Source organism: Zonotrichia albicollis, chromosome 5 (genome assembly GCF_047830755.1).
Source record: "Zonotrichia albicollis isolate bZonAlb1 chromosome 5, bZonAlb1.hap1, whole genome shotgun sequence".
NCBI classification, from domain to species: Eukaryota; Metazoa; Chordata; class Aves; order Passeriformes; family Passerellidae; genus Zonotrichia; species Zonotrichia albicollis.
Window position 1 is genome coordinate 9,860,674 of NC_133823.1, and position 23,045 is coordinate 9,883,718.

The window sequence follows — 23,045 nt, forward strand, 5'->3', positions numbered from 1 at the left end:
CCTCCCCGCTTCTGGATGGCAGATTGCAGGAGCCACTTGGCTCTATCAAACCAGCCCGACTTTGCACTGTTGCCAGTTTTCACCTGGGAACCATCCTGCGTATCATGGATTTTTCGGAGCCAGCGAGCCACTCCCAGCCACAGGCCCCCAAACACACCACGGCCATTTTCCCTGGAAGTAAAACTGCTTTCCCCATCTTCTGGCTGGCAGATTGCAGGAGCCACTTGGCTCGAACAAACCAGCCCGACTTGGCACTGGTGCCACCTTTCATCTGGGAACCATCCTGCGTATCATGGATTTTCAGGAGCCAGCCGTCCACTCCCAGCCACAGGCCCCCAAACACCCACTACAGACTTTTCCCTGGAAATAAATCTGACCTGCCCATCTTCTGGCTGGCACATTGCAGGAGCCACTTGGCGCTATCAAAGCAGCCCGACTTGGCACTGGTGCCCCCTTGGGTCTGGGAACCATCCTGCGTATCGTGGATTTTCAGGAGCCAGCCGGCCACTCCCAGCCACAGGCCCCCGAACACAAACCACGGCCCTTTTCCCTGGCGAATAAAACAGGTCCACCCCGCTTCTGGCTGGCAGATTGCAGGAGTCAGTTGGCTCTATTCAACCAGCCCGACTCGGCACTGGTGCCAACATTCATCTGGGAACCATCCTCTGTATCGTGGATTTTCAGGAGCCAGCCAGCCACTTCAAGGCACAGGCCCCTAAACACAAACTACCGCCCTTTTCCCTGGAAAAAAAACTCAGCTGCCCCGCTTCTGGATGGTGTATTTCAGGAGCCAGTTTGTACTATCATACCCGTCCGACTTGGCACTGATGCCACCTTTCATCTGGGAACCATCCTGCGTATCGTGGATTTTCAGGAGCCAGCCGGCCACTCCCAGCCACAGGACCCCAAACACAAACTACGGCCCTTTTCCATTGAAATAATACTGACCTGACCATCTTCTGGCTGGCAGATTGCAGGAGCCACTTGGCGCTATCAAACCAGCCCGACTTGGCACTGGTGCCACCTTTCATCTGGGAACCATCCTGCGTATCGTGGATTTTCAGGAGCCAGCCGGCCACTCCCAGCCACATGCCCCTGAACATAAACCACCGCCCTTTTCCATGGCAAACAAACTCACCCGCCCCGCTTCTGGCTGGTAGATTGCAGGAGACACTTGGCTCAAGCAAACCAGCCCGACTTGGCGCTGGTGCCACCTTTCATCTGGGAACTAGACTGCGTTTCATGGATTATCAGGAGCCAACCGGTAACTCCCAGCCACAGGCCCCCGAACACATACCACGTCCCTTTTACCTGGATACACAACTCAGCTTCCCCGCTTCTGGATGTTAGATTGCAGGAGCCACTTTGAATTATCAAACCAGCCCGACTCGGCACTGGTGCCCCCTTGGGCCTGGGAACCATCCTGCGCGGCGTGGATTTTCAGGAGCCTGCAGGCCACTCCAAGCCATAGGCCCCCGAACACAAACTACGTCCCTTTTCCCGGGAAGTAAAACTGACCTGCCCATCTCCTGGCTGGCAGATTGCAGGAGCCACTTGGCTCTATCAAACCAGCCCAACTTTGCACTGTTGCCAATTTTCGCCTGGGAACCATCCTGCGTATCATGGATTTTCAGGAGCCAGCCAGCCACTCCCAGCCACAGGCCCCCAAACACACCACGGCCATTTTCCCTCGACGTAAAACTGACCTGCCCATCTTCTGCCTGGCAGATTGCAGGAGCCACTTGGCTCTATCAAACCAGCCCAACTTTGCACTGTTGCCAATTTTCACCTGGGAACCATCCTGCGTATCATGGATTTTCAGGAGCCAGCCAGCCACTCCCAGCCACAGGCTCCCGAACCCAAACCACGGCCCATTTTCCTGGATAAAGAACTCAGCTACCCAGCTTCTGGATGTTAGATTGCAGGAGCCACTATGAATTATCAAACCATCCCGACTCGGCACTGGTGCCCCCTTGGGTCTGGGAACCATCCTGCGCGGCGCGGATTTTCAGGAGCCTTCCGGCCACTCCCAGCCACAGTCCACGGAACACAAACCACGGCTCTTTTCTCTGGCAAACAAAACTCAACCGCCGCGCTTCTGGCTGGCAGATTGCAGGAGCCACTTGGCTCTATCAAACCAGCCCGACGTGGCACTGGTGCCCCTTTGGGTCTGGGAACCATCCTGCGCGGTGTGGATTTTCAGGAGCCAGCCGTCCACTCCCAGCCACAGGCCCCCAAACAGAAACTACGGCCCTATTCCCTGGAAATAAAACTGACCTGCTCATCTTCTGGCTGGCAGATTGCAGGAGCCACTTGGCTCTATCCAACCATCTGGACTTTGCACTGGTGCCACCTTTCATCTGGGAACCATCCTGCGTATCGTGGATTTCCAGGAGCCAGCCGGCCACTCCCAGCCACAGGCCCCCGAGCACTATCCACGGCCCTTTTCCCTGGCAAACAAAACTCACCTGCCCCGCTTCTGGCTGCCAGATTACAGGGGCCACATGGCTCTATCAAACCAGACCGACTCGGCGCTGGTGCCCCCGTGGGTTTGGGAACCATCCTGCGTGGCGCGGATTTTCAGGAGCCAGCCGGCCACTCCCAGCCACAGGCCCCCGAACACAAACCACGGCCCTTTTCCCTGGCAAAGAAAACTCAGCTACCCACTTCTGGATAGTAGATTGCAGGAGCCACATTGTACTAAAAAAGCAGCCCGATTTGGCACTGGTGCCACCTTTGGTCTTGGAAGCATCCTGCGTATCGTGGATTTTCAGAAGCCAGCCGGCCACTCCCATCCACAGGCCTCCAAACACAAACCACGGCCCTTTTCCCTGGAAGTAAAACTGACTTCCCCATCTTCTGCCTGGCAGATTGCAGGATCCAGTTGATACTATGAAACCAGCCCGACTTGACGACGGTGCTACCTTTCATCCTGGAGCCATCCTGCGTATCGATGATTTTCAGGAGCCAGCCAGCAACTCCCAGCCACAGGCCCCCGAACAAAAACCACGGCCCTTTTCCCTGGAAGTAAAACTGACCTGTCCATCTTCTGGATGGCAGATTGCAGGAGCCACTTGGTACTGTCAAACCAGCCTGACTTGGCGCTGGTGCTACCTTTCATTTTGGAACCATCCTGCGTATCATGGATTTTCAGGAGCCAGCCGGCTGCTTCCTCGCCACAGGCCCCCAAACACATACCAGGGCCCTTTTCCCTGGAAAAAAAACTCAGCTGCCCCGCTTCTGGATGGTAGATTGCAGAAGCCACTTTGTACTATCTTACCAGTCCGACTTGGCACTGGTGCCACCTTTCATCTGGGAACCATCCTGCATATCGTGGTTTTTAAGGAGCCAGCAGGCCACTCCCTGCCACAGGCCCCCAAACACAAACTACGGCCCTTTTCCCTGGAAGTAAAAATTATAGGCTCATCTTCTGGCTTGCAGATTGCAGGAGCCTCTTGGCTCTATCAAACCAGCCTGACTCGGCACTGGTGCCACCTTTCATCTGGGAACCATCCTGCCTATCGTGGATTTTCAGGAGCATGCCGGCCACTCCCATCCACAGGCCCCCGAGCAGAAACCACGGCCCTTTTCCCTGGCAAACAAAACTCACCCGCCCCGCTTCGGGCTGGCAGATTACAGGTGCCACGTGGCTCTATCAAACCAGCCCGACTTTGCACGGGTGCCCCCGTGGGTCTGGGAACCATCCAGCGTGGCGTGGATTTTCAGGAGCCAGCCGGCCACTCCCAGACACAGGCCCCCAAACACATACCACGGCTTTTTTTCCTGGAGAAAAAACTCAACTTCCCCGCTTGTGGATGATAGATTGCAGGTGTCACGTTTAAGTATCAAACCTGCCCGACTCGGCACTTGTTCCCAGCTGGGTCTGGGAACCATCCAGCGCGGAATGGATTTTCAGGAGCCAGCTGGCCACTCCCAGCCACAGGCTCCTGGACACAATCTACTCCCCTTTTCCCTGGAAGTAAAACTGACCTGCCCATCTTCTGGCTGGCACATTGCAGGAGCCACTTGGTACTATCAAACCAGCACGACTTGGCAGTGGTGCCCCCTTGTGTCTGGGAACCATCCTGCGTATCGTTAATTTTCAGGAGCCAGCTGGCCACTCCCAGCCACAGGCCCCCAAACACAAGCCACGGCCCTTTTCCTTGGAAAAAAAATTCAGCTAACCCGCTTCTGGATAGTAGATTGCAGGAGCCACATTGTACCAACAAACCAGCCCTATTTGGCAGCTGTGCCACCTTTGGTCTTGGAGTCATCCAGCGTACCGTGGATTTTCAGGAGCCAGCCGGCCACTCCCAGCCACAGGCCCCCAACAAAACCCACGGCGCTTTTGGCGCCAACCCCAAACCCCAACAAAACTCACCCGCCCCGCTTCTGGCTGGCGGATTGCAGGAGCCACCTGGCTCTATCAAACCAGCCAGACTCGGCACTGGGGCCACCTTTCATTTGGGAACCATCCTGCGTATCGTGGACTTTCAGGAGCCAGCCCGCCACTTCCATCCATAGGCCCCGAAACAAAAACCACGGCCCTTTTCCCTGGAAATCAAACTGACCTGCCCATTTTCTGGCTGGCAGATTGCAGGAGCCACTTGGTACTATCAAACCAGCACGACTTGGCAGTGGTGCCCCCTTGTGTCTGGGAACCATCCTGTGTCAGTGGATTCTCAGGAGCCAGCCGGCCACTCCCAGCCACAAGCCCCCAAACACAAACCACGGCCCTTTTCGCTGGCAAACAAAACTCACCCGCCCCGCTTCTGGTTGGCAGATTGCAGGAGAGAGTTGCCTCTATCAAACCAGCCCGACTCGGCACTGGTGCCCCCGTGGGTTTGGGAACCATCCTGCGTATCGTGGATTTTCAGGAGCCAGGCGGCCACTGCCAGCCACAGGCCCTAAAACAAAAACCACGGCCCTTTTCCCGTGAAGTAAAACTGACCTGCCCATCTTCTGACTGGCAGATTGCAGGAGCCACTTGGAACTATCAAACCAGCCTGAGTTGGCACTGGTGCCACCTTTCATCTGGGAACCATCCCGCTCGGCGTGGATTTTCAGGAGCTAGTCGGACACTCCCAGCCACAGTACCTCAAACACAAACCACGTCCCTTTTCCCTGGCATACAAAACTCACCCGCCCCGCTTCTGGCTGGCAGATTGCAGGTGCCACTTGGCTCTATCCAACCAGCCCGACCAGGCACTGGTGCCACCTTTCATCTGGGAACCATCCTCTGTATCGTGGATTTTCAGGAGCCACCCGGCCACTCCCAGCCACAGCCCGCCAAAAATATACCACGGCCCTTTTCCCTGGAAAAAAAACTCAGCTACCCCGCTTCTGGATACTAGATTGCAGGAGCCACATTGTACTAACAAACCACTCCGATTTGGCACTGGCGCCACCTTTGGTCTTGGAACCATCCTGCGTATCGTGGATTTTCAGGAGCCTGCCGGCCACTACCAGCCATAGGCCCGCTAACACAAACGACGGCCCTTTACCCTGGAAGTAAAACTCACCATCATCTGGCTGGCAGATTACAGGAGCCACATGGCTCTGTCAAACCAGTCCGACTCGGCACTGGTGCCACCTTTCATCTGGGAACCATCTTGTGTATCGTGGATTTTCAGGAGCCTACCGGCCACTCCCAGCTACATGCTCCTGAGCACAAACCACGGCCCTTTTCCCTGGCAAACAAAACTCACCCGCCCCACTTCTGGATGTTAGATTGCAGGCGCCACTTTGTACAATCTTACCAGTCCGACTTGGCACTGGTGCCACATTTCATCTGGGAACCATCCTGCGTATCGTGGATTTTCAGGAGCCAGCCGCCCACTCCCAGCCACAGGCCCCCAAACTCAAACCACGGCCCTTTTCCCTGGAAGTAAAACTGACCTGCCCATCCTCTGGCTGGCAGATTTCAGGAGCCACTTGGCTCTATCAAACCAGCCCGACTCGGCACTGGTGCCACCTTTCATCTGGGAACCATCTTGTGTATTTTGGATTTTCAGGAGCCTACCGGCCACTGCCAGCCACAGGCTCCCGAGCACAAATCACGGCCCTTTTCCCTGGCAAACAAAACTCACCCGCCCCGCTTCTGGCTGGCAGATTGCAGGAGCCAGTTGGCTCTATTCAACCAGCCCGACTCGGCACTGGTGCCAACTTTCATCTGGGAACCATCCTGCGTATCGTGGATTTTCAGGAGCCAGCCGGCCACTCCAAGGCACAGGCTCCCGAACAAAACCACGGCCCTTTTCCCTGGAAGTAAAACTGACCTGCCCATCTTCTGGCTGGCAGATTGCAGGAGCCACTTGGTACTGTCAAACCAGCCCGACTTGGCGCTGGTGCTACCTTTCATTTTGGAACCATCATGCGTATCATGGATTTTCAGGAGCCAGCCGGCCGCTCCCCACCACAGGCCCTCAAACACATACCACGGCCCTTTTCCCTGGCAAACAAAACTCAGCTGCCCCGCTTCTGGATGGCAGATTGCAGGAGCCACTTTGTACTGTCTTAGCAGTCCGACTTGGCACTGGTGCCCCCTTTCATCTGGGAACCATCCTGCGTATCCTGGATTTTCAGGAGCCAGCCGGCCACTCCCAGCCAAGGGCCCCCAAACACATACCACGGCCCTTTTCCCTGGAAATAAAACTGACCTGCCGATCTTCTCGCTGGCAGATTGCAGGAGCCACTTGGCGCTATCAAACCAGCCTGACTCGGCACTGGTGCCCCCGTGGGTTTGGGAAACATCCTGCGTGGCGTGGATTTTCAGGAGCCAGCCGGCCACTACCAGCCACATGGCCCCAAACACAAACCACGCCCGTTTTCCCTGGCAAACAAAACTCACCCGCCCCGCTTCTGACTGGCAGACTGCAGGCGCCACTTTGTACTGTCTTACCAGTCCGACTTGGCACTGGTGCCCCCTTGGGTCTGGGAACCATCCTGCGTACCATGGATTTTCATGAGCCAACCGGCCACTCCCAGCCACAGGCCCCCAAACACAAACTACGGCCCTTTTCCCTGGAAGTAAAACTGACCTGTCCATCCTCTGGCTGGCAGATTGCAGGAGCCACTTGGCACTATCAAACCAGCCCGACTCGGCACTGGTGCCCCCTTTTGTCTCGGAACCATCCTGCATATCGTGGATTTTCAGGAGCCAGCCGCCCACTACCAGCCAATGGCCCCCGAACAAAAACCAGGACCCTTTTCCCTGGAAAACATAACTCACCCGCCCCGCTTCTGGCTGGCAGATTGCAGGAGCCACTTGGCTCTATCAAACCAGCCCGACTCGGCACTGGTGCCCCCTTGGGTCTGGGAACCATCCTGCGCATCGTGGATTTTCAGGAGCCAGCCGGCCACTACCAGCCACATGGCAACGAACACAAACCACGGCCCTTTTCCCTGGCAAACAAAACTCACCCGCCCCGCTTCTGGCTGGCGGACTGCAGGCGCCACTTTGTACTGTCTTACCAGTCCGACTTGGCACTGGTGCCCCCTTGGGTCTGGGAACCATCCTGCGTATCGTGGATTTTCAGGAGCCAGCAGGCCACTCCCAGCCACAGGCCCCCGAACAAAATCTACGGCCCTTTTCCCTGGAAGCAAAACTGGCCAGCCCATCTTCTGGCTGGCAGATTGCAGGAGCCACTTGGCTCTATCTAACCAGCCCGACTTTGCACTGGTGCCGCCTTTCATCTGGGAACCATCCTGCGTATCGTGGATTTTCAGGAGCGAGCCGTCCACTCCCAGCCAATGCCCCCCGAACAAAAACCAGGACCATTTTCCCTGGAAAACAGAACTCACCCGCCCCGTTTCTGGCTGGCAGATTGCAGGAGCCACTTGGCTCTATTCAACCAGCCCGACTTTGCACTGGTGCCCCCGTGGGTCTGGGAACCATCCTGCGTGGCGTGGATTTTCAGGAGCCAGCCGGCCACTCCCAGCCACAGGCCCCCGAACAAAAACTACGGCCCTTTTCCCTGGAAGCAAAACTGACCTGCCCATCTTCTGGCTGGCAGATTGGAGGAGCCAGTTGACTCTATTCAACCAGCCCGACTTGGCACTGGTGCCACTTGTGTTTGGGAACCATCTTGCGTGGCGTGGATTTTCAGGAGCCGGCCGCCCACTACCAGCCACAGGCCCCCGAACGCATACCACGGCACTTTTCCCTGTAAAAAAAACTCAGCTACCCCGCATCTGGATACTAGGTTGCAGGAGCCACATTGTACTAACAAACCAGCCCGATTTGGCACTGGCGCCACCTTTGGTCTTGGAACCATCCTGCGTATCGTGGATTTTCAGGAGCCAGCCGGCCACTCCCAGCCACAGGCCTCCAAACACAAACCACGGCCCTTTTCCCTGGAAGTAAAACTGACTTCCCCATCTTCTGCCTGGCAGATTGCAGGATCCAGTTGATACTATGAAACCAGCCCGACTTGACGACGGTGCTACCTTTCATCCTGGAGCCATCCTGCGTATCGATGATTTTCAGGAGCCAGCCAGCAACTCCCAGCCACAGGCCCCCGAACAAAAACCACGGCCCTTTTCCCTGGAAGTAAAACTGACCTGTCCATCTTCTGGATGGCAGATTGCAGGAGCCACTTGGTACTGTCAAACCAGCCCGACTTGGCGCTGGTGCTACCTTTCATTTTGGAACCATCCTGCGTATCATGGATTTTCAGGAGCCAGCCGGCCGCTTCCTCGCCACAGGCCCCCAAACACATACCAGGGCCCTTTTCCCTGGAAAAAAACTCAGCTGCCCCGCTTCTGGATGGTAGATTGCAGAAGCCACTTTGTACTATCTTACCAGTCCGACTTGGCACTGGTGCCACCTTTCATCTGGGAACCATCCTGCGTATCGTGGTTTTTAAGGAGCCAGCAGGCCACTCCCTGCCACAGGCCCCCAAACACAAACTACGGCCCTTTTCCCTGGAAGTAAAAATTATAGGCTCATCTTCTGGCTTGCAGATTGCAGGAGCCTCTTGGCTCTATCAAACCAGCCTGACTCGGCACTGGTGCCACCTTTCATCTGGGAACCATCCTGCCTATCGTGGATTTTCAGGAGCATGCCGGCCACTCCCATCCACAGGCCCCCGAGCAGAAACCACGGCCCTTTTCCCTGGCAAACAAAACTCACCCGCCCCGCTTCGGGCTGGCAGATTACAGGTGCCACGTGGCTCTATCAAACCAGCCCGACTTTGCACGGGTGCCCCCGTGGGTCTGGGAACCATCCAGCGTGGCGTGGATTTTCAGGAGCCAGCCGGCCACTCCCAGACACAGGCCCCCAAACACATACCACGGCTTTTTTTCCTGGAGAAAAAACTCAACTTCCCCGCTTGTGGATGATAGATTGCAGGTGTCACGTTTAAGTATCAAACCTGCCCGACTCGGCACTTGTTCCCAGCTGGGTCTGGGAACCATCCAGCGCGGAATGGATTTTCAGGAGCCAGCTGGCCACTCCCAGCCACAGGCTCCTGGACACAATCTACTCCCCTTTTCCCTGGAAGTAAAACTGACCTGCCCATCTTCTGGCTGGCACATTGCAGGAGCCACTTGGTACTATCAAACCAGCACGACTTGGCAGTGGTGCCCCCTTGTGTCTGGGAACCATCCTGCGTATCGTTAATTTTCAGGAGCCAGCTGGCCACTCCCAGCCACAGGCCCCCAAACACAAGCCACGGCCCTTTTCCTTGGAAAAAAAATTCAGCTAACCCGCTTCTGGATAGTAGATTGCAGGAGCCACATTGTACCAACAAACCAGCCCTATTTGGCAGCTGTGCCACCTTTGGTCTTGGAGTCATCCAGCGTACCGTGGATTTTCAGGAGCCAGCCGGCCACTCCCAGCCACAGGCCCCCAACAAAACCCACGGCGCTTTTCCCTGGCAAACAAAACTCACCCGCCCCGCTTCTGGCTGGCGGATTGCAGGAGCCACCTGGCTCTATCAAACCAGCCAGACTCGGCACTGGGGCCACCTTTCATTTGGGAACCATCCTGCGTATCGTGGACTTTCAGGAGCCAGCCCGCCACTTCCATCCATAGGCCCCGAAACAAAAACCACGGCCCTTTTCCCTGGAAATCAAACTGACCTGCCCATTTTCTGGCTGGCAGATTGCAGGAGCCACTTGGTACTATCAAACCAGCACGACTTGGCAGTGGTGCCCCCTTGTGTCTGGGAACCATCCTGTGTCAGTGGATTCTCAGGAGCCAGCCGGCCACTCCCAGCCACAAGCCCCCAAACACAAACCACGGCCCTTTTCGCTGGCAAACAAAACTCACCCGCCCCGCTTCTGGTTGGCAGATTGCAGGAGAGAGTTGCCTCTATCAAACCAGCCCGACTCGGCACTGGTGCCCCCGTGGGTTTGGGAACCATCCTGCGTATCGTGGATTTTCAGGAGCCAGGCGGCCACTGCCAGCCACAGGCCCTAAAACAAAAACCACGGCCCTTTTCCCGTGAAGTAAAACTGACCTGCCCATCTTCTGACTGGCAGATTGCAGGAGCCACTTGGAACTATCAAACCAGCCTGAGTTGGCACTGGTGCCACCTTTCATCTGGGAACCATCCCGCTCGGCGTGGATTTTCAGGAGCTAGTCGGACACTCCCAGCCACAGTACCTCAAACACAAACCACGTCCCTTTTCCCTGGCATACAAAACTCACCCGCCCCGCTTCTGGCTGGCAGATTGCAGGTGCCACTTGGCTCTATCCAACCAGCCCGACCAGGCACTGGTGCCACCTTTCATCTGGGAACCATCCTCTGTATCGTGGATTTTCAGGAGCCACCCGGCCACTCCCAGCCACAGCCCGCCAAAAATATACCACGGCCCTTTTCCCTGGAAAAAAAACTCAGCTACCCCGCTTCTGGATACTAGATTGCAGGAGCCACATTGTACTAACAAACCACTCCGATTTGGCACTGGCGCCACCTTTGGTCTTGGAACCATCCTGCGTATCGTGGATTTTCAGGAGCCTGCCGGCCACTACCAGCCATAGGCCCGCTAACACAAACGACGGCCCTTTACCCTGGAAGTAAAACTCACCATCATCTGGCTGGCAGATTACAGGAGCCACATGGCTCTGTCAAACCAGTCCGACTCGGCACTGGTGCCACCTTTCATCTGGGAACCATCTTGTGTATCGTGGATTTTCAGGAGCCTACCGGCCACTCCCAGCTACATGCTCCTGAGCACAAACCACGGCCCTTTTCCCTGGCAAACAAAACTCACCCGCCCCACTTCTGGATGTTAGATTGCAGGCGCCACTTTGTACAATCTTACCAGTCCGACTTGGCACTGGTGCCACATTTCATCTGGGAACCATCCTGCGTATCGTGGATTTTCAGGAGCCAGCCGCCCACTCCCAGCCACAGGCCCCCAAACTCAAACCACGGCCCTTTTCCCTGGAAGTAAAACTGACCTGCCCATCCTCTGGCTGGCAGATTTCAGGAGCCACTTGGCTCTATCAAACCAGCCCGACTCGGCACTGGTGCCACCTTTCATCTGGGAACCATCTTGTGTATTTTGGATTTTCAGGAGCCTACCGGCCACTGCCAGCCACAGGCTCCCGAGCACAAATCACGGCCCTTTTCCCTGGCAAACAAAACTCACCCGCCCCGCTTCTGGCTGGCAGATTGCAGGAGCCAGTTGGCTCTATTCAACCAGCCCGACTCGGCACTGGTGCCAACTTTCATCTGGGAACCATCCTGCGTATCGTGGATTTTCAGGAGCCAGCCGGCCACTCCAAGGCACAGGCTCCCGAACAAAACCACGGCCCTTTTCCCTGGAAGTAAAACTGACCTGCCCATCTTCTGGCTGGCAGATTGCAGGAGCCACTTGGTACTGTCAAACCAGCCCGACTTGGCGCTGGTGCTACCTTTCATTTTGGAACCATCATGCGTATCATGGATTTTCAGGAGCCAGCCGGCCGCTCCCCACCACAGGCCCTCAAACACATACCACGGCCCTTTTCCCTGGCAAACAAAACTCAGCTGCCCCGCTTCTGGATGGCAGATTGCAGGAGCCACTTTGTACTGTCTTAGCAGTCCGACTTGGCACTGGTGCCCCCTTTCATCTGGGAACCATCCTGCGTATCCTGGATTTTCAGGAGCCAGCCGGCCACTCCCAGCCAAGGGCCCCCAAACACATACCACGGCCCTTTTCCCTGGAAATAAAACTGACCTGCCGATCTTCTCGCTGGCAGATTGCAGGAGCCACTTGGCGCTATCAAACCAGCCTGACTCGGCACTGGTGCCCCCGTGGGTTTGGGAAACATCCTGCGTGGCGTGGATTTTCAGGAGCCAGCCGGCCACTACCAGCCACATGGCCCCAAACACAAACCACGCCCGTTTTCCCTGGCAAACAAAACTCACCCGCCCCGCTTCTGACTGGCAGACTGCAGGCGCCACTTTGTACTGTCTTACCAGTCCGACTTGGCACTGGTGCCCCCTTGGGTCTGGGAACCATCCTGCGTACCATGGATTTTCATGAGCCAACCGGCCACTCCCAGCCACAGGCCCCCAAACACAAACTACGGCCCTTTTCCCTGGAAGTAAAACTGACCTGTCCATCCTCTGGCTGGCAGATTGCAGGAGCCACTTGGCACTATCAAACCAGCCCGACTCGGCACTGGTGCCCCCTTTTGTCTCGGAACCATCCTGCATATCGTGGATTTTCAGGAGCCAGCCGCCCACTACCAGCCAATGGCCCCCGAACAAAAACCAGGACCCTTTTCCCTGGAAAACATAACTCACCCGCCCCGCTTCTGGCTGGCAGATTGCAGGAGCCACTTGGCTCTATCAAACCAGCCCGACTCGGCACTGGTGCCCCCTTGGGTCTGGGAACCATCCTGCGCATCGTGGATTTTCAGGAGCCAGCCGGCCACTACCAGCCACATGGCAACGAACACAAACCACGGCCCTTTTCCCTGGCAAACAAAACTCACCCGCCCCGCTTCTGGCTGGCGGACTGCAGGCGCCACTTTGTACTGTCTTACCAGTCCGACTTGGCACTGGTGCCCCCTTGGGTCTGGGAACCATCCTGCGTATCGTGGATTTTCAGGAGCCAGCAGGCCACTCCCAGCCACAGGCCCCCGAACAAAATCTACGGCCCTTTTCCCTGGAAGCAAAACTGGCCAGCCCATCTTCTGGCTGGCAGATTGCAGGAGCCACTTGGCTCTATCTAACCAGCCCGACTTTGCACTGGTGCCGCCTTTCATCTGGGAACCATCCTGCGTATCGTGGATTTTCAGGAGCGAGCCGTCCACTCCCAGCCAATGCCCCCCGAACAAAAACCAGGACCATTTTCCCTGGAAAACAGAACTCACCCGCCCCGTTTCTGGCTGGCAGATTGCAGGAGCCACTTGGCTCTATTCAACCAGCCCGACTTTGCACTGGTGCCCCCGTGGGTCTGGGAACCATCCTGCGTGGCGTGGATTTTCAGGAGCCAGCCGGCCACTCCCAGCCACAGGCCCCCGAACAAAAACTACGGCCCTTTTCCCTGGAAGCAAAACTGACCTGCCCATCTTCTGGCTGGCAGATTGGAGGAGCCAGTTGACTCTATTCAACCAGCCCGACTTGGCACTGGTGCCACTTGTGTTTGGGAACCATCTTGCGTGGCGTGGATTTTCAGGAGCCGGCCGCCCACTACCAGCCACAGGCCCCCGAACGCATACCACGGCACTTTTCCCTGTAAAAAAAACTCAGCTACCCCGCATCTGGATACTAGGTTGCAGGAGCCACATTGTACTAACAAACCAGCCCGATTTGGCACTGGCGCCACCTTTGGTCTTGGAACCATCCTGCGTATCGTGGATTTTCAGGAGCCAGCCGGCCACTCCCAGCCACAGGCCTCCAAACACAAACCACGGCCCTTTTCCCTGGAAGTAAAACTGACTTCCCCATCTTCTGCCTGGCAGATTGCAGGATCCAGTTGATACTATGAAACCAGCCCGACTTGACGACGGTGCTACCTTTCATCCTGGAGCCATCCTGCGTATCGATGATTTTCAGGAGCCAGCCAGCAACTCCCAGCCACAGGCCCCCGAACAAAAACCACGGCCCTTTTCCCTGGAAGTAAAACTGACCTGTCCATCTTCTGGATGGCAGATTGCAGGAGCCACTTGGTACTGTCAAACCAGCCCGACTTGGCGCTGGTGCTACCTTTCATTTTGGAACCATCCTGCGTATCATGGATTTTCAGGAGCCAGCCGGCCGCTTCCTCGCCACAGGCCCCCAAACACATACCAGGGCCCTTTTCCCTGGAAAAAAACTCAGCTGCCCCGCTTCTGGATGGTAGATTGCAGAAGCCACTTTGTACTATCTTACCAGTCCGACTTGGCACTGGTGCCACCTTTCATCTGGGAACCATCCTGCGTATCGTGGTTTTTAAGGAGCCAGCAGGCCACTCCCTGCCACAGGCCCCCAAACACAAACTACGGCCCTTTTCCCTGGAAGTAAAAATTATAGGCTCATCTTCTGGCTTGCAGATTGCAGGAGCCTCTTGGCTCTATCAAACCAGCCTGACTCGGCACTGGTGCCACCTTTCATCTGGGAACCATCCTGCCTATCGTGGATTTTCAGGAGCATGCCGGCCACTCCCATCCACAGGCCCCCGAGCAGAAACCACGGCCCTTTTCCCTGGCAAACAAAACTCACCCGCCCCGCTTCGGGCTGGCAGATTACAGGTGCCACGTGGCTCTATCAAACCAGCCCGACTTTGCACGGGTGCCCCCGTGGGTCTGGGAACCATCCAGCGTGGCGTGGATTTTCAGGAGCCAGCCGGCCACTCCCAGACACAGGCCCCCAAACACATACCACGGCTTTTTTTCCTGGAGAAAAAACTCAACTTCCCCGCTTGTGGATGATAGATTGCAGGTGTCACGTTTAAGTATCAAACCTGCCCGACTCGGCACTTGTTCCCAGCTGGGTCTGGGAACCATCCAGCGCGGAATGGATTTTCAGGAGCCAGCTGGCCACTCCCAGCCACAGGCTCCTGGACACAATCTACTCCCCTTTTCCCTGGAAGTAAAACTGACCTGCCCATCTTCTGGCTGGCACATTGCAGGAGCCACTTGGTACTATCAAACCAGCACGACTTGGCAGTGGTGCCCCCTTGTGTCTGGGAACCATCCTGCGTATCGTTAATTTTCAGGAGCCAGCTGGCCACTCCCAGCCACAGGCCCCCAAACACAAGCCACGGCCCTTTTCCTTGGAAAAAAAATTCAGCTAACCCGCTTCTGGATAGTAGATTGCAGGAGCCACATTGTACCAACAAACCAGCCCTATTTGGCAGCTGTGCCACCTTTGGTCTTGGAGTCATCCAGCGTACCGTGGATTTTCAGGAGCCAGCCGGCCACTCCCAGCCACAGGCCCCCAACAAAACCCACGGCGCTTTTCCCTGGCAAACAAAACTCACCCGCCCCGCTTCTGGCTGGCGGATTGCAGGAGCCACCTGGCTCTATCAAACCAGCCAGACTCGGCACTGGGGCCACCTTTCATTTGGGAACCATCCTGCGTATCGTGGACTTTCAGGAGCCAGCCCGCCACTTCCATCCATAGGCCCCGAAACAAAAACCACGGCCCTTTTCCCTGGAAATCAAACTGACCTGCCCATTTTCTGGCTGGCAGATTGCAGGAGCCACTTGGTACTATCAAACCAGCACGACTTGGCAGTGGTGCCCCCTTGTGTCTGGGAACCATCCTGTGTCAGTGGATTCTCAGGAGCCAGCCGGCCACTCCCAGCCACAAGCCCCCAAACACAAACCACGGCCCTTTTCGCTGGCAAACAAAACTCACCCGCCCCGCTTCTGGTTGGCAGATTGCAGGAGAGAGTTGCCTCTATCAAACCAGCCCGACTCGGCACTGGTGCCCCCGTGGGTTTGGGAACCATCCTGCGTATCGTGGATTTTCAGGAGCCAGGCGGCCACTGCCAGCCACAGGCCCTAAAACAAAAACCACGGCCCTTTTCCCGTGAAGTAAAACTGACCTGCCCATCTTCTGACTGGCAGATTGCAGGAGCCACTTGGAACTATCAAACCAGCCTGAGTTGGCACTGGTGCCACCTTTCATCTGGGAACCATCCCGCTCGGCGTGGATTTTCAGGAGCTAGTCGGACACTCCCAGCCACAGTACCTCAAACACAAACCACGTCCCTTTTCCCTGGCATACAAAACTCACCCGCCCCGCTTCTGGCTGGCAGATTGCAGGTGCCACTTGGCTCTATCCAACCAGCCCGACCAGGCACTGGTGCCACCTTTCATCTGGGAACCATCCTCTGTATCGTGGATTTTCAGGAGCCACCCGGCCACTCCCAGCCACAGCCCGCCAAAAATATACCACGGCCCTTTTCCCTGGAAAAAAAACTCAGCTACCCCGCTTCTGGATACTAGATTGCAGGAGCCACATTGTACTAACAAACCACTCCGATTTGGCACTGGCGCCACCTTTGGTCTTGGAACCATCCTGCGTATCGTGGATTTTCAGGAGCCTGCCGGCCACTACCAGCCATAGGCCCGCTAACACAAACGACGGCCCTTTACCCTGGAAGTAAAACTCACCATCATCTGGCTGGCAGATTACAGGAGCCACATGGCTCTATCAAACCAGTCCGACTCGGCACTGGTGCCACCTTTCATCTGGGAACCATCTTGTGTATCGTGGATTTTCAGGAGCCTACCGGCCACTCCCAGCCACATGCTCCTGAGCACAAACCACGGCCCTTTTCCCTGGCAAACAAAACTCACCCGCCCCACTTCTGGATGTTAGATTGCAGGCGCCACTTTGTACAATCTTACCAGTCCGACTTGGCACTGGTGCCACATTTCATCTGGGAACCATCCTGCGTATCGTGGATTTTCAGGAGCCAGCCGCCCACTCCCAGCCACAGGCCCCCAAACTCAAACCACGGCCCTTTTCCCTGGAAGTAAAACTGACCTGCCCATCCTCTGGCTGGCAGATTTCAGGAGCCACTTGGCTCTATCAAACCAGCCCGACTCGGCACTGGTGCCACCTTTCATCTGGGAACCATCTTGTGTATTTTGGATTTTCAGGAGCCTACCGGCCACTGCCAGCCACAGGCTCCCGAGCACAAATCACGGCCCTTTTCCCTGGCAAACAAAACTCACCCGCCCCGCTTCTGGCTGGCAGATTGCAGGAGCCAGTTGGCTCTATTCAACCAGCCCGACTCGGCACTGGTGCCAACTTTCATCTGGGAACCATCCTGCGTATCGTGGATTTTCAGGAGCCAGCCGGCCACTCCAAGGCACAGGCTCCCGAACAAAACCACGGCCCTTTTCCCTGGAAGTAAAACTGACCTGCCCATCTTCTGGCTGGCAGATTGCAGGAGCCACTTGGTACTGTCAAACCAGCCCGACTTGGCGCTGGTGCTACCTTTCATTTTGGAACCATCATGCGTATCATGGATTTTCAGGAGCCAGCCGGCCGCTCCCCACCACAGGCCCTCAAACACATACCACGGCCCTTTTCCCTGGCAAACAAAACTCAGCTGCCCCGCTTCTGGATGGCAGATTGCAGGAGCCACTTTGTACTGTCTTAGCAGTCCGACTTGGCACTGGTGCCCCCTTTCATCTGGGAACCATCCTGCGTATCCTGGATTTTCAGGAGCCAGCCGGCCACTCCCAGCCAAGGGCCCCCAAACACATACCACGGCCCTTTTCCCTGGAAATAAAACTGACCTGCCGATCTTCTCGCTGGCAGATTGCAGGAGCCACTTGGCGCTATCAAACCAGCCTGACTCGGCACTGGTGCCCCCGTGGGTTTGGGAAACATCCTGCGTGGCGTGGATTTTCAGGAGCCAGCCGGCCACTACCAGCCACATGGCCCCAAACACAAACCACGCCCGTTTTCCCTGGCAAACAAAACTCACCCGCCCCGCTTCTGACTGGCAGACTGCAGGCGCCACTTTGTACTGTCTTACCAGTCCGACTTGGCACTGGTGCCCCCTTGGGTCTGGGAACCATCCTGCGTACCATGGATTTTCATGAGCCAACCGGCCACTCCCAGCCACAGGCCCCCAAACACAAACTACGGCCCTTTTCCCTGGAAGTAAAACTGACCTGTCCATCCTCTGGCTGGCAGATTGCAGGAGCCACTTGGCACTATCAAACCAGCCCGACTCGGCACTGGTGCCCCCTTTTGTCTCGGAACCATCCTGCATATCGTGGATTTTCAGGAGCCAGCCGCCCACTACCAGCCAATGGCCCCCGAACAAAAACCAGGACCCTTTTCCCTGGAAAACATAACTCACCCGCCCCGCTTCTGGCTGGCAGATTGCAGGAGCCACTAGGCTCTATCAAACCAGCCCGACTCGGCACTTGTGCCCCCTTGGGTCTGGGAACCATCCTGCGCATCGTGGATTTTCAGGAGCCAGCCGGCCACTACCAGCCACATGGCAACGAACACAAACCACGGCCCTTTTCCCTGGCAAACAAAACTCACCCGCCCCGCTTCTGGCTGGCAGACTGCAGGCGCCACTTTGTACTGTCTTACCAGTCCGACTTGGCACTGGTGCCCCCTTGGGTCTGGGAACCATCCTGCGTATCGTGGATTTTCAGGAGCCAGCAGGCCACTCCCAGCCACAGGCCCCCGAACAAAATCTACGGCCCTTTTCCCTGGAAGCAAAACTGGCCAGCCCATCTTCTGGCTGGCAGATTGCAGGAGCCACTTGGCTCTATCTAACCAGCCCGACTTTGCACTGGTGCCGCCTTTCATCTGGGAACCATCCTGCGTATCGTGGATTTTCAGGAGCGAGCCGTCCACTCCCAGCCAATGCCCCCCGAACAAAAACCAGGACCATTTTCCCTGGAAAACAGAACTCACCCGCCCCGTTTCTGGCTGGCAGATTGCAGGAGCCACTTGGCTCTATTCAACCAGCCCGACTTTGCACTGGTGCCCCCGTGGGTCTGGGAACCATCCTGCGTGGCGTGGATTTTCAGGAGCCAGCCGGCCACTCCCAGCCACAGGCCCCCGAACAAAAACTACGGCCCTTTTCCCTGGAAGCAAAACTGACCTGCCCATCTTCTGGCTGGCAGATTGGAGGAGCCAGTTGACTCTATTCAACCAGCCCGACTTGGCACTGGTGCCACTTGTGTTTGGGAACCATCTTGCGTGGCGTGGATTTTCAGGAGCCGGCCGCCCACTACCAGCCACAGGCCCCCGAACGCATACCACGGCACTTTTCCCTGTAAAAAAAACTCAGCTACCCCGCATCTGGATACTAGGTTGCAGGAGCCACATTGTACTAACAAACCACTCCGATTTGGCACTGGCGCCACCTTTGGTCTTGGAACCATCCTGCGTATCGTGGATTTTCATGAGCCTGCCGGCCACTCCAAGCCATAGGCCCCCAAACACAAACCACGGCCCTTTTCCCTGGAAGTAAAACTGACCTGCCCATGCTCTGGCTGGCAGATTGCAGGAGCCACTTGGCTCTATCAAACCAGCCCGACTCGGCACTGGTGCCACCTTTCATCTGGGAACCATCTTGTGTATCGTGGATTTTCAGGAGCCTTCCGGCCACTCCCAGCCACAGGCTCCTGAGCACAAACCACGGCCCTTTACCCTGGCAAACAAAACTCACCCGCCGCACTTCTGGATGTTAGATTGCAGGCGCCACTTTGTACAATCTTACCAGTCCGACTTGGCACTGGTGCCACATTTCATCTGGGAACCATCCTGCATATCGTGGATTTTCAGGAGCCAGCCGCCCACTCCCAGCCACAGGCCCCCAAACTCAAACCACGGCCCTTTTCCCTGGAAGTAAAACTGACCTGCCCATCCTCTGGCTGGCAGATTTCAGGAGCCACTTGGCTCTATCAAACCAGCCCGACTGGGCACTGGTGCCACCTTTCATCTGGGAACCATCTTGTGTATTTTTGATTTTCAGGAGCCTACCGGCCACTGCCAGCCACAGGCTCCCGAGCACAAATCACGGCCCTTTTCCCTGGCAAACAAAACTCACCCGCCCCGCTTCTGGCTGGCAGATTGCAGGAGCCAGTTGGCTCTATTCAACCAGCCCGACTCGGCACTGGTGCCAACTTTCATCTGGGAACCATCCTCTGTATCGTGGATTTTCAGGAGCCAGCCGGCCACTCCAAGGCACAGGCTCCCGAACAAAACCACGGCCCTTTTCCCTGGAAGTAAAACTGACCTGCCCATCTTCTGGCTGGCAGATTGCAGGAGCCACTTGGTACTGTCAAACCAGCCCGACTTGGCGCTGGTGCTACCTTTCATTTTGGAACCATCATGCGTATCATGGATTTTCAGGAGCCAGCCGGCCGCTCCCCACCACAGGCCCTCAAACACATACCACGGCCCTTTTCCCTGGCAAACAAAACTCAGCTGCCCCGCTTCTGGATGGCAGATTGCAGGAGCCACTTTGTACTGTCTTAGCAGTCCGACTTGGCACTGGTGCCCCCTTTCATCTGGGAACCATCCTGCGTATCCTGGATTTTCAGGAGCCAGCTGGCCACTCCCAGCCAAGGGCCCCCAAACACATACCACGGCCCTTTTCCCTGGAAATAAAACTGACCTGCCCATCTTCTCGCTGGCAGATTGCAGGAGCCACTTGGCACTATCAAACCAGCCTGACTCGGCACTGGTGCCCCCGTGGGTTTGGGAAACATCCTGCGTGGCGTGGATTTTCAGGAGCCAGCCGGCCACTACCAGCCACATGGCCCCAAATACAAACCACGCCCGTTTTCCCTGGCAAACAAAACTCACCCGCCCCGCTTCTGGCTGGCAGACTGCAGGCGCCACTTTGTACTGTCTTACCAGTCCGACTTGGCACTGGTGCCCCCTTGGGTCTGGGAACCATCCTGCGTACCATGGATTTTCATGAGCCAACCGGCCACTCCCAGCCACAGGCCCCCAAACACAAACTACGGCCCTTTTCCCTGGAAGTAAAACTGACCTGTCCATCCTCTGGCTGGCAGATTGCAGGAGCCACTTGGCTCTATCAAATCAGCCCGACTCGGCACTGGTGCCACCTTTCATCTGGGAACCATCCTGCGTATCGTGGATTTTCAGGAGCCAGCCGGCCACTGCCAGCCATCTGGCCCCGAACACAAACCACGGCCCGTTTCCCTGGAAAACAAAACTCACCCGCCCCGCTTCTGGCTGGCAGATTGCAGGAGCCACTTGGCTCTATCAAACCAGCCCGACCCGGCACTGGTGCCCCCTTTTGTCTCGGAACCATCCTGCATATCGTGGATTTTCAGGAGCCAGCCGCCCACTCCCAGCCAATGACCCCCGAACAAAAACCAGGACCCTTTTCCCTGGAAAACAGAACTCACCCGCCCCGCTTCTGGCTGGCAGATTGCAGGAGCCACTTGACTCTATCAAACCAGCCCGACTCGGCACTTGTGCCCCCTTGGGTCTGGGAACCATCCTGCGCATCGTGGATTTTCAGGAGCCAGCCGGCCACTACAAGCCACATGGCAACGAACACAAACCACGGCCCTTTTCCCTGGCAAACAAAACTCACCCGCCCCGCTTCTGGCTGGCAGACTGCAGGCGCCACTTTGTACTGTCTTACCAGTCCGACTTGGCACTGGTGCCACTTGTGTTTGGGAACCATCTTGCGTGGCGTGGATTTTCAGGAGCCGGCCGCCCACTACCAGCCACAGGCCCCCGAACGCATACCACGGCACTTTTCCCTGTAAAAAAAACTCAGCTACCCCGCATCTGGATACTAGGTTGCAGGAGCCACATTGTACTAACAAACCAGCCCGATTTGGCACTGGCGCCACCTTTGGTCTTGGAACCATCCTGCGTATCGTGGATTTTCAGGAGCCAGCGGGCCGCTCCCCGCCACGGGCCCCCAAACACATACCACGGCCCTTTTCCCTGGAAAAAAAACTCAGCTGCCCCGCTTCTGGATGGTAGATTGCAGGAGCCACTTTTTACTATCTTACCAGTCCGACTTGGCACTGGTGCCACCTTTCATCTGGGAACCATCCTGCGTATCTGTGGTGGTTTGACCAGGAAGGAGTGGGACTTCTGGGATGCTGTGGTCAAACCATTGGATGTTCGGAGTTTGATACTGACACCTGGTGTAGCCAGTGGGGTTTGGACACACCTCCGAGAATACACAGGGGTTAAAAAGCAGGGCCCTGGCCCTGGGAGGTTCTCTTGGGACGTGCAGGAGAAGAAGTCGGATCTCCCTCCCCTGTCCAGCCGCTGCTGCTGGGCGGGGGAGGGGCGGCCACGTGGTAGGCCCTGGGCCTGGACACAGATGGGAGGTGAGGAGGCCCTCGAGGATGGAAGGGTGGAAGATCCCAGGGAGTCAGCCCTCGGGGAGCCATCTCCCCCCCCCCCCCCCCCCCCCAGGAGGGAGAGAGAGAACCGGCGACACCGAATGTGATAGCAGCCGGCCCAGGAGGAGAAAGGGGGGGAAGAGTGCCCGGCCGGAGCGGCAGCGTGTGTGGGAGTGCCGCAGCTCTGGGACAGACAGAGACTGAAAGTTTTAACCCCTTTCTTTCATGATTGGGGCCTTGCAAAAATGCTAATCCTCCTCGAAGCTGAATAAGAAGGGAGATAAGAGATGAGATGAGACAAGGACCTGGCCCGAAGAACGTGGAGATGATTGAATGGGGAGAGATGATTTGGAGTGGCCTTTTGGCTGGACTTTTCTTGTGGCCATGGACTCAGTTTGTTCCTGTGACACAGAGACTGCACTTAGGGGGAAGCAGTGGCTCAGAACCAGGAGGGTTCATCGTGAGGACCCCCCGGCCCCAGGGGGTTGGAAAAATATGAGGGGTACAGATGTCCCAAAGCAGAGACTGTGCCTTTTTGGAGTGAGACAAGGCATCCTTGAAAGACAACCCTAAAAGCAGCTCTGGCCATGCACAGTGGTGAGAGCACTGGGCATGGAAGGAAGATGTCACAAGCGGCAAAAGGACTTTTTTCCGGGCGGTGCCGAAGTGACAGGGAAGCACACGAGGTTTCAGTGTGTTTCCAGGGGAAGCCTATGGAACAAGAAGGACTCCTTTCCTCTTCATGAACTGAAGTTTGAGTATACTAAAGTGTGGTGCAAGG